The sequence below is a fragment of the Scophthalmus maximus genome, chromosome 11 (assembly GCF_022379125.1).
Source record: "Scophthalmus maximus strain ysfricsl-2021 chromosome 11, ASM2237912v1, whole genome shotgun sequence".
NCBI lineage: Eukaryota > Metazoa > Chordata > Actinopteri > Pleuronectiformes > Scophthalmidae > Scophthalmus > Scophthalmus maximus.
Window position 1 is genome coordinate 188,984 of NC_061525.1, and position 12,335 is coordinate 201,318.

General features: G+C 41.7%; 1 protein-coding gene across 12 annotated transcripts in view; it reads left to right on the forward strand.

The window, feature by feature from the left end:
* Positions 1-3,359: 3,359 nt before the first annotated feature.
* Positions 3,360-12,335, forward strand: part of fat3a (FAT atypical cadherin 3a) — a 178,896-nt gene continuing 169,920 nt past the window's right edge. For 10 of the 12 annotated variants that reach the window (XM_035622805.2, XM_035622809.2, XM_035622813.2 and 7 more), the window contains exon 1: positions 3,361-3,743. The gene's annotated coding sequence lies outside the window, so the exon portion shown is untranslated. Of the gene's footprint in view, positions 3,744-12,335 lie in introns of all 12 variants that reach the window. The other 2 variants (XR_004789805.2, XM_047335447.1) reach the window with 1 other exon arrangement.

Consider the following 12,335-nt stretch of genomic DNA (forward strand, 5'->3'; position numbering starts at 1 on the left):
ATGGTGGTCAGTGGGTTTTCTGTGTAGTTGTCTACCTGACATGTACAGTGTACTTTGTGAACAATAAAGCTCTTTCCAATAAAAATATCTAATCTGTCCTTTACAGACCAGAATCCCAGGACTGAGCTTGGAGCTGTCAAATCAGCTGTTGGACCTCTTACTGACAGCAGATGCTCCTCAGCTTATTTTGTGGCAACATGGAGGTCACAGTTATGATACCCAGTTGCTGTGTCTGGAAGATACAAGATCGCTACCAAGATCCACAAGGACAACATAAAGATTTCATACCAAGTGCATGTCACAGTCTTCTCATCTTTAGGCAGTTCATGTCCTTTAGAAAGAATATCACAAATCAACATTACTGTGTGGTCGCATGTGTGGAATTTCTTTATTCATTCATTTCTTCTTTTCTTCAGCGGGGAGCAGCATGATCCAGAGCAGGAGATGAATCACAGTCACCATATTGTGAAGTGTTGAACCGACCAGCCCTGAACCGGAGACCAGCAGCGGTGCAGCAGTCCTTTCCATGACAATTCAGCTTTGCCACACGCAGGAAAAGAACCTCAGCACCCCCCATCACAGAAAGCCCATTCCCCTCCATCTAATTGACTCTCTGCCTCTTTTAATTCATTGATTATCCTCCAGCTTCAGCCTTGTTTTAGCTCAATTTAATGATTATTATTTTTTTATTATAATAAAGATATTTCTTATACAACATCAACTGTGGTCTTTTGCCCATCTCTCCACACTGGTTGGTCAATTCTGAACTTTGTATATAAGTGCTTATGAAAAGATTCGCCTACTCAAGCGTTTAAGTTAAAAGATCAACAATGTAGTATATGCAATAAAAGTACAGCATCAGTATTTACGTGTGTATGTGTGTGTGTGTGTGTGTGTATATATATATATATATTGTGTGTATGTATGTATACACCCACCAGCCACTTTATTAGGTACACCTTGCTAGTAAAAGGTTGGACCCTCTTTTGCCTTCAGAACTGCCTTAATTCTTCATGGCATACATTCAACAAGGCATTATTGTCCACACAACTGCCGCTCACTGGATATTTTCTCTTTTTCGGACCATTCTCTGTAAACCCTACAGATGGTTGTGCGTGACCAGTAGATCAACAGTTTCTGAAATACTCAGACCAGCCCGTCTGGCACCAACAACCATACCACGTTCAAAGTCACTTAAATCCCCTTTCTTCCCCGTTCTGATGCTCGGTTTGAACTTCAGCAAGTTGTCTTGACCACCTCAACATGCCTACATGCATTGAATTGCAGCCATGTGATTGGCTGATTAGCTATTTGTGTTAACAAGCAATTGAACAGGTGTACCTAATAAAGTGGCCGGTGAGTGTATATATATATATTGGATGAGACGTGCTGTCCATAATACTAAGCAGGTTTCCTCCACATTCTTCTTTCTGACACCTCCTCCAAAGCCTCCAGATCCATTCCCAGGACAGAACCAGCTTCTATTACCATGAGCGGCCTTCACCTTGCTGCCCCAGCACACAACAGCGTAGAAGATGAAGCTGGCCACCACCGAGTGATCAAACATTTGCAGCATGGCTCTGCACTCTTTGAAAGTCTGAGTCTCCTGAGAATACAGGCAATACAGGTTTTTTGTCCAGTCCAACTTGTTGTCTATGTAGATGTCCAGATACTTGGAGTCATCTACAGTGTCAACATCTGTACCCTCGATGCAGACTGGGTGGAGACAGGTCCCTTTCTTCCTGAACTCCACCACCAACTCCTTGGTCTTTGTGACATTGAGTTGCAGGTAGTTTCATCCTCACCACTCCACAAAACTGTCCACCTTCCCCCTGTACTCCAACTCCTGTCCCCTGCTGACACAGTCCACAATAGCAGGACCATCTGAAAACGTCTGCAGGTGGCAGGACTGTGAGGCTCAGAGAGTGTACAGGAAGGGAGATAGGACCGTCCCCTTTTGACAATATGTGGCTCAAATAAGGCTGAATAGTTGGTGTTACACCGGGCAACTTTTGGAGCAATATTAGATGGCAATGTAACTGCCAAAAGAAGATATTGTGAAACACTTAATGGATGTAAAGGTATGAAAATGTAATCAATATTGTAGTCACAGCTAAAAATTAAAACCTCCTTTGCCACTTCTTGCAGGTCTTGAAGTGTTTGACTAACTTTCCAAAAGGCAAACTTCTACGCAATCCAGCGAGGAAACAAGGCAGATGTAAAATAAAAGAAATAGACAATTTATTCTCCATAATATAACAGTTACAAAATGAAACAAACCATTCTGTCTTGATCAACTTGTTCATAAAATAAAACATGTCCATATGGCAAAACTACAATCAGCTACGCCTTACAAAAGCAAGATTCATTTTTGGCAGTAGGACAAATTAACCATCTCGAACTGCTAGATCAAGACAAATGATGTCTTATGACATCAATATAATATGTAACTGAAATTTACAGATCAAAATTAAAGACTGAATCACTCAACTACTAAATTACCCAAATAAGGCAGAACATTTACATTCATTTCTCTATGGCTATAACAATGATTATCGTGACCAATATTTTCAGGGCAATCAGTATTATCACGATATTGTTAAAATATGATGAAAATGTTTTCAAAAAATACTGAATAAACTGAAATCATTTCCCCAAGTTTTGTACTTAAATAATGTATTTATTATATTATTATATAATATATATCCTTCATAAAGAAATAAAATGCTGCTGGAGTGTCTGTCACTGTAGATGAGCATGAGGAACCAGGAGGATTTCTTGGTTGGCCTGCTGTGGCCCACTCTGTAAACAATAGAATAGAATATAAATGTTATTTTTTATTATCATTATCATCAGTACTGTTATTGTTGAGAGACAACTTTATGTCCTCCATGTTGACTTCTCCATATTTAGGATGATTGCCATCTGTACCCTACAAATAATGAATCTGTTATGTATTGAGGTTGAGAATATTTTAGACATTTTCTCCATAAAAGCTTAAATGTTGAGTAGAATACTTCTGTCTGTCAAAATTTAATTAGTATGAAACAGCTGCATGAGAACCGGGAAACAGGGACCATAGAAAGAGCACTTTGAGATTGCTTTTAGCAATGAAAAGTGCTCTATAAATAAAATATATTATTAGTATTATTATTATTATAGAATATTGGACAACATTCTTCTGATTTTTTCTTTTAAAAGTCATTAAAATTTAAAAATACTCTTGTCATGTCATGTGTGCCATGCCTTGACAGTTTCCAAGAAACGAACATGTGGATGTGCGGTGACACCTAGAGGAAGGACTAGTAACAGCAACAGTAAAAAAAAACACCCCTATTAGAAAAGAATAGAACGGTCCATTGAAAAATGACGTCTCGACACGCATTTTCTAAGACGATATTTGCGCTTTTGGCTTTCCAAAGCGCTGTGCCCGCTCACCCATGCGTGCGACCCGCACCCGTCGTGACCGCGCAGTTCCTTCAGCAGCAGCAGTAGCAGTTGAGCCGAGCGCGCAGAGCGGCCCAAGAGCAGCCAGACATTTTCGTGATGATACTGAGCGGGACGGACTGTTTTACCCGAACATTCAGCAGCATGGCCGGGTGAGTCCCAGCTGCGACACAGGCTCAAAGTTAGAGGACTACGGAAGAACGTGCAGTGTCGACGCGGGGAACGGATTTGCACCGTCGGTGATGCGACTGATCGAGTGATTTTTTTTCATCCTCCGCAAGACACAGTGGCACACGGTGGGTGACCTGAGTCGTATTACATCTGTCTATAATAATATAATAATAGCCTGTTACAGTGAGTGATGTCCTACAGCTGCGGGTCTCCACGCAGTGGTAACTGGTAGGTAGAAAGGATTGTGGAGGGAAAACCGTTGAGCAGTGGGTGCTAATGAACAGCGGGCTGCGCGGCTGCAGCTTCAGCTGCATGGGACAAACGAGAGTCCTGTCCCCGCTGCAGCAATTCGTACCTGATCTCTGTCTAGTTGACATCGCTATCACCTTGCATTAAAACCTGCATTGCTCAACAGAATTTGGCATCTACTCAGAAGTGGAACCTTTTGTAATGTAGACAAATATATTATTTATGGATGCAGGTGCATCTCTGTTATCCATTACGCATCAACAACTTCAGTATTTGCTTCTGACAAAAAGCATCATAAAGCAGGCGTTCTCCGCGCCTTTATGTTAACTACACAGTACTGCAGTCTACAGTGCCGCATATGTGCAGCTGGAATACAATGTAAGAGAATTGAAGAAACCACAATGCGTCTGCCATTTCATTAGCTGGAGGCCTATGAACACGGGAAAAAAAATCCTTGTATTTTTTGTCACATTGAAGGGACCGTGCAGCAGAATGTGATGACAGTGTTGACATGCTAGACTAGACTTTAGAGGTGTGTGTGTGTGTGTGTGTGTGTGTCTGTGTGTGTGCGTCGCTGTAGTCAGACAGATGGAAGCAGCAACTGGGGCTGGTGTGGTGTCCCATGGGCATTCAGTGGAAACAAGTGTGCATGTTCATCGTGTGTGTGTGTGTGTGTGTGTGTGTGTGTGTGTGTGAAAAGGGAGGCCGCATCAGGAAGGTTAGCAGCAGTCAGTGAATGGCTGCTCTGTCAGGGTGGAGCTCCATGAACTGTCATTACATTTGGAGGTTCCTATAAATACCATGAGTTGAAGCCAGAGATTTCACATGAGACTGAAGAGGCTGCTAGGTCCATGGCCTGGCTTTGTGTACCCGTTAAGTACATTTTCATATTTGCTTTGTATGTGTGTGCACAAGCATGTTGATGCTTTCTACTCTCACCTTTCAGCAGGCAGGGGGCCAGGCAGTCACACATGTCTGTTCACTTGCTGTGCTGGCCTGTGTAACAGTTCCTTTTCAACCTCACCATATTCCTCCTCATTGTCCTTCTCATCGCCTCTCTTCCCTTCATCTTCTTCACCTCCTCCTTTTACTTGTTTTATTCATAGGCTGACAAGAAGTCAGACAGGCCCTCTGTACACTGCTGTGTTAATGTGAATTACCGAGACCACCATCTTTGACTCTTTTTGCTGCTGTTAATTGTAGCTAGTGACTATAATGGAAAATAATGCCTTACCGCCAGTTGCTAATTATTTGAGAGAAACCAAATAAATCCAACTTGCAGAAAACAACCATTTAGCTTGACTTTTTCTGAATTGCTGCCTTCTAAATTTATTGACCTTCCAGACTCTGTTTCTCCCTAGTTATATGTGAGAAGAACCAAAGGGAAACTGGAATTTTAAGAGAACAAAAGTATAATGTAAATGTTAAAAAAACAATCAAATGTCATGGCAAACATTGACTTTTATGCCACGTTCACAACCACACTATAGTACTAAAGAGATATATCAACAACCAAGGAGCAAAAAGGCAGGTATCTGTTGTACGCTAGAGTGATTGCTACTGGCTAATGTACACTATTATTTTGTGTGACTACATGGCCAGAGAGAGGGTTAACCATCTTTAAAAACTGTGTTAAATGCCTGGAAGGATGAACAGGGTTTTTCTTTTGGTCCCCCTTTGCCGACATTGCAAACAAGATACATCAGGTAAGTAAAATGTTAATTGAGTTGATGAGCTTTACAGGAGTTGTTTTTGTTTGATCTCTTTTAATAGTTTTCCTACTTTTAAGGGAGCTAGGCTAACACCTTATTTGCTATGATGGCTAAACATGCCTGTGCTGGACACATAGATGAAACCGATATTTTTTACTTCTAGTCTGACTGTGGGTAACATGATCATAGCTAACAGAGTATTGGACTGTTTTGCTTGCTATGTGTCTTTACAATTATGTCACATCTGAGGCTTTATGTAGTTGACTTAGAAATGCACGACATCGGGACTTCCATTTGAATTAAAGTGATGTGGCTGCACAACATGAGTAGTGACTGTTTGGATGTGGCTGGACTGATGAGCCAAGGTCTGCTCAGTGTGACAGTGCCTGCATTATTGTGTCCTGATACTCTGTCTGGTTACAGTATGTGACTCTTCACCTTCCTGCCACTGCATGTATAGTATATCTGAATTCTGACTGCATCACTGCAGAAAAAATGTGCATGAGATTTTGTAGAGAGGAGCTGCTGCCTACAGTGGCTGACCTCCTGAGCACACTGACCTCCACATGGAAAAGAAAGGGGCAAGGAGGCGGGGTTATAGGCCCTCCCTCTGTTGGTTTTGTTCTCCTTCTTCCTGAGTGCCTAGCTCCACAGGCTGCCTGCTTGGAAATGGCATCATTGCAACCCCTACTCATCCTCCTCCACCCTCCCCCTCACGTTTCCTTCATCTCTGGGGTCCCAAGGGCTTTGTGAGGGTCTGTTCACGCCAAATGCCAGCACTCCGCAGGCTCCCCTCCCTCCTTCCCTCTCTGTGTGTATGACAGAAAGACAGAGAGGGAAAGAGTTGGGGGATTTCTTTAGTTCCCCTTCTTCATCCTGGCTGGGGGGTTGCCTGTTGTGTACCAGTGCTTCGTCCTCACTGTTTGCTGGTGTGTGTGTAAGAATGAGCCTGTTATTGTTTTTTGCGACTGCTGGAATGGTTTTGAATGGTGGTAGTGTCAGCCCAGATGCTCCGCAGTAGTGTCTGTCTTTGTTGTTTTCATTTGTGTACAGTCCAGTTTTTTGCTCTGATGTGTGCGACAGCCTGGTCTGACTGATACAGTAGCTGCTCTAGACATACTGTCTTGCATGTGTTGTGCCTGGACATTGGTGAAAGTACCATTTGTCTAAGCAATATAATTGATCAGTTATGGCTATCAAAATAATAAAATATTAATATTAAAAATGTTAATATTAAATAATAACTTTGATTAATATCAAAGTTCCTCGGGGCACCACCCTTCAAAGGAAGGGAAATGATAGCCAATCAATTGATTTAGTCTCATTTACAATATACTAACTATCAATTTGGAATTCTGATTGATAAATAAATTAATAATTACCACCAGAATCACCACCTTGGTAGTTAGCAGAGGTTGAAGGATTTGGAGTTCTACTGGTCAGAGGTTGGCAATACTCACACTTATGCAACATTAAATAGACCAGACTGCATATTTAATAACATTTATTTAAAAGACAAGTTGAAACAACAACATCTAATCCAACAAACGAAATATATGCAAATCTGAGATTGTGTGTGTGTGTGTGTGTGTGTGTGTGTGTGTGGCTATAAAGGTCAAAGGTCTAAGGAGTACTACAAACAAGACGGCGGTGAACAAAGAAACTACAAAATGGCGGCATCAGAGGTGTCGGCTCTGCCACATGCTGTGCTTCTTTGCTAAGGCCATTTGTTGCAGGACAAAAGGGTTTCAGGTTAAGAGAGGGTTAGTCACAGGGTCCTAACATCCAATAACTTATTGATAGATACAACAACAAAATTAAGTGAACACATTGAGTCAAATCAATACAGTACACTTTTAAGGTTAAACATTCCTATGTTTAGCCGTGTTGCATTATGCTAAGCTGTATGCCCAAGTTACGTTACCAAGTCCATGGAAGAGAAGAAGAATAGTCATTTTGGGATGCTGTTTGTGTGTCCAGAAAGATGCAGCAGTCGTGCTGTGTGGTTTCAGTGTCCTTTTTGTGTCCTCCACAGAGTTAGATGCTCAACACTAACTCTGCTTGGTGGTTCCTGAGCTTGATCAGTTGACCAGACTTTGTGTCTGCCACTGATGTAAAACCAGACTTTTCCAGCCTTGGTTGGTCCTTTGGCAGGCTCTCGTGTCGCTGTCTGTGGAAGTTGCAGCAGTCTGCTTCTGCAGGCCTGCATGGAGGTCAGGATCCAAGAGCAGTGGTTTCTCCCAGAGGAGAAAGAGAGGTCTTTCCTCTCCGTTGAGAGGTTGGAGAGGAGAGTGTTGTCTCCTTGAAGTTAGAGGCAGGAAGAGAGTGAAAAGAAGGGTGCCCTGGGGTTTTATGGGCCTGATGACCCCCTGGGGTCTGGGGCACACAGTGACCAATGGCAGCTGGAGATTGGAGGAGAGTTCACACCAAGGTGTGATAAGTGAAGCATTCTGGGCATCAGAGTTTTCCAGTCTGTTCCTTTGTCTTTGGAACAAAGGACCAAATGATCAGGTCCTCCATTTTGTGAAGCACTACACATGTGAAGTGTGTAGCATCTGGAAAGATACAAATCTAAATTTGGACAACTTCAAGATGCTGTATTGGTTTGCCATCAACAAATCAAGTCAGCATTCATTTTAACATTTTAGCATGAAATTATTGTCTTGCATGCTGCTGCCAGAAGACTTTGATGGCCTCCACACTAAGGATGCCACAATGTGGAAGTTTTCTGTGCGCTCAGTATCTTGCTGAAATCTTGAAATTGTCTGCAGTGTTAATTAAGTGGCGGTCCACTTCTCATCATAACATTAAAAATATAATGCTAAGTGTTTTGCGCCATTGCTTTATTGTAGAGCTATGCAGCACTGTGCACTGCTGTTGCTTGCTCACTCACTTGCTCACATTTACTCCCTCAAACACGTTTACTCGACAGGAGGTACGCCACAAATACTTTTCACTTAAAAGCTTCTTTTGTCTTTACCAACGCATGGTTGATGAGCTTGTAAAGGTAAGTGTGATTGTTAGGGTTAGCTTATGGTGCCAACCCTTCTCCACACTGTAGTATGGTGTGCTAGAATGTGCTGATTTGTTTTCTTGTATTGTAATGCGATACTGTAGATGTTACAGTCACATCTTGGGTTTCGGCTTCAGTTTGGTTACAGACCTTTCATTTAATATTTGTGTCCAGAGCCATCATTTCAAATAGCTCTTGAAAAATTAGATAAGTCAGTTGGGTGTAGCTTTTAAAAAAAATAGTATCAAAAAGGTCACAATCGTGTATAACATCATCTACAAGCAAAAGATAAGAGTTACAAATGCGTACTCACAAGTGCATGTTCAAATCCACACAAATAAAAAGCAATCTGTGCACACGTAACTTTACAGATCTAATAATGTTCGCTTTCCAACAGCTTCCTGTGAGTACAAATGTCTAAAAACATGTGTGACATTGTTTGTATTCACTTACAGATTGTTAAATGCTTGTGTACGGATCTCCTGAAACACACAAATCAGCTTACAAGCTTGTGGAGTTTTGAGATTGTTTTTCTGCAGACATCTCCGAAAAGATTCATAAATGTGTGCTGTGTTTAAGTGCTGGTGGAAAACTGAGACATCTGGGCTTTCGGTGAATGCAAAATCTCAAAGTGGAAAAGACTTTAGCTGCAACTAATTTTTTTCGGAATCGATTAATCTGTTGATTATTTTATTGATTATTCGATTGTTTGGTCCATAAAATATCATAAAATTGTGAAAAATTAAAATTGTGTTTCCCTTATCCCAAGATGATGTTTAAAGCTGAAATCGGAGAATTTTGCCTTTTTTCCCATAAAAACTACTTTAAAATAGTTGGCGATTAATTTGGTAATTGATTACCAATCGATAAACTGTTGCATCTCTAGACTGAAAGGCTCCATAAGAGCGTATCAGGAGATTGTGCATGCGCATTTAACAATCTGTAACTGAATACAAACAATGTCACATGTTTTTTGAATATTTGTATTTGCAGGAAACTGTTGGAAAGCGAACATTATGACATCTGTACAGTTACGTGTGCACAGATAGCTTTGTATATATGTGTGGATTTGAACATGCATTTGTGAGTACCGAAAGTTACGCACAAATCATTGTACATATTTGCAGCTCTTATTTTTCGCTTGTAAATCATGCGATACACATTTGTGACCTTTTTGAGACTATTTTCACTCCATACACATATCTAACCACCCTAACCCCTAACCCTAACCCTAACCCTACCCTAACCCCGAACCTAATGTTAAGACCTTATGTTAAAACACTGAATACGAGAGAGCTAAACGGTCACCTCAATAAAACCAAAGTATGTACACTGAACACAACACTTTTGTTTTTGCCCCCATTTTTCATGAGCTGAACTCAAAGATCTAAGACTTTTTCTACGTACAAAAAAGGCTTATTTCTCTCAAATATTGTTCACAAATCTGTCCAAATCTGTGTTAGTGAGCACTTCTCCTTTGCTGAGATAATCCATCCACCTCACAGGTGTGGCATATCAAAAAGCTGATTAGACAGCATGATTATTGCACAGGTGTGCCTTAGGCTAGCCACAATAAAAGGCCACTCTAAAATGTGCAGTTTTATTGTATTGGTGGGGTCCGGGGGGTCCAAAAACCAGTCAGTATTTGGCGGACCACCATTTGCTTCACGCAGTGCAACACATCTCCTTCGCATAGAGTTGATCAGGTTGTTGTTTGTGGCCTGTGGAATGTTGGTCCACTCCTCTTCAATGGCTGTGCGAAGTTGCTGGATATTGGCAGGACCTGGAACACGCTGTCGTATATGCCGATCCAGAGTATCCCAAACATGCTCAATGGGTGACATGTCCGGTGAGTATGCTGGCCATGCAAGAACTGTGATGTTTTCAGCTTGCAGGAATTGTGTACAGATCTTTGCAACATGGGGCCATGCGTTATCATGCTGCAACATGAGGTGATGGTCGTGGATGAATGGCACAACAATGGGCCTCAGGATCTCGTCACGGTATCTCTGTGCATTGAAAATGCAATCAATAAAATGCACCTATGTTCGTTGTCCATAACATACGCCTGCCCATACCATAACACCAACGCCACCATGGGCCACTCGATCCACAATGTTGACATCAGTAAACCGCTCACCCACACGACGCCATACACGCTGTCTGCTATCTGCCCTGTTCAGTGAAAACCGGGATTCATCCGTGAAGAGAACACCTCTCCAAAGTGCCAGATGCCATCGAATGTGAGCATTTGCCCACTCAAGTCGGTTAAGACGAAGAAGGTTGAGACCCCGATGAGGATGACGAGCATGCAGATGAGCTTCCCTGAGATGGTTTCTGACAGTTTGTGCAGAAATTCTTTGGTTATGCAAACCGATTGTTGCAACAGCTGTCCGGATGGCTGGTTTCAGACAATCTTGGAGGTGAAGATGCTGGATATGGAGGTCCTGGGCTGGTGTGGTTACACGTGGTCTGCGGTTGTGAGGCCAGTTGGATGTACTGCTAAATTCTCTGAAACACCTTTGGAGACGGCTTATGGTAGAGCAATGAACATTCAATTCACGGGCAACAGCTCTGGTGGACATTCCTGCAGTCAGCATGCCAATTGTACGCTCCCTCAAAACTTGCGACATCTGTGGCATTGTGCTGTGATAAAACTGCACATTTTAGAGTGGCCTTTCATTGTGGCCAGCCTGAGGCACACCTGTGCAATAATCATGCTGTCTATTCAGCATCTTAATATGCCACACCTGTGAGGTGGATAGATTATCTCGGCAAAGGAGAAGTGCTCACTAACACAGATTTAGACAGATTTGTGAACAATATTTGAGAGAAATAAGACTTTTGTCTTAAAAAGTCTTCGATCTTTGAGTTTAGCTCATGAAAAATGGGGGCAAAAACAAGTGTTGATTTTATAATTTAGTTCAGTGTATTTCAATTCCTAATTACACGTAATAATAGGTATAATGCACGTGAATGAGACTGCTCATAGGAATTGACAATGATAATCTCTTCAGTGTCCTGGATAATCCACAGTCCGATTTAATTTAGATTTTTATCGTGAAGATTTTGGAAAGACACTTAATTCTTGAATCCATGCTTTCAACACCATTTACCCTATTGTATTGGTTTGGCAGTAGAAATAAGATGAACACGAAACTACATGAATTGGTACTTATGGGATGAAATGAGACTTTGTCTGAACCTTTGTAATTTCATTTTATATAGCAGTTCACCATAACTCGATATTATCGAAATCCAGATAATACATTTTAGTGCCTTTTCGAATTCAAGGCCGCTCTAATGGTGTCCGTTCTGTTTTGGTGCACACAGTAAACCTGCAGCACAAATGTTATCATAGCTGTTGCGCAGTGGACAGACATTTGTAGTTAACATAGTGTACAAGTTTGAACACATCTGTCTACTTTAACAGTCACACGAGAAGTCACACCGATATGTCACTACATACGATAGGCTGTGCAGTTCTTTGAGCAGTGCTGTGGTATTGCCCCTTTCCCCATACCTCATTGCCTGCTTTTATAGTTTCACTTTGTACATATTTTGAAAATATGGAGTTGTGACTATTTTCAATGTGAAACATATTTGCTGCCTCCATTTTATTTAGGTCATTCTGAGCTAAAGTTAAAGCTGTCAAAGTAGTCTATAGACCAAGGCCACCCGATTTGGGGCCCGCGGGCCACGTTTGGCCCAAGCTCCCTTTGTTTTGGGCAGCCATGGCATTT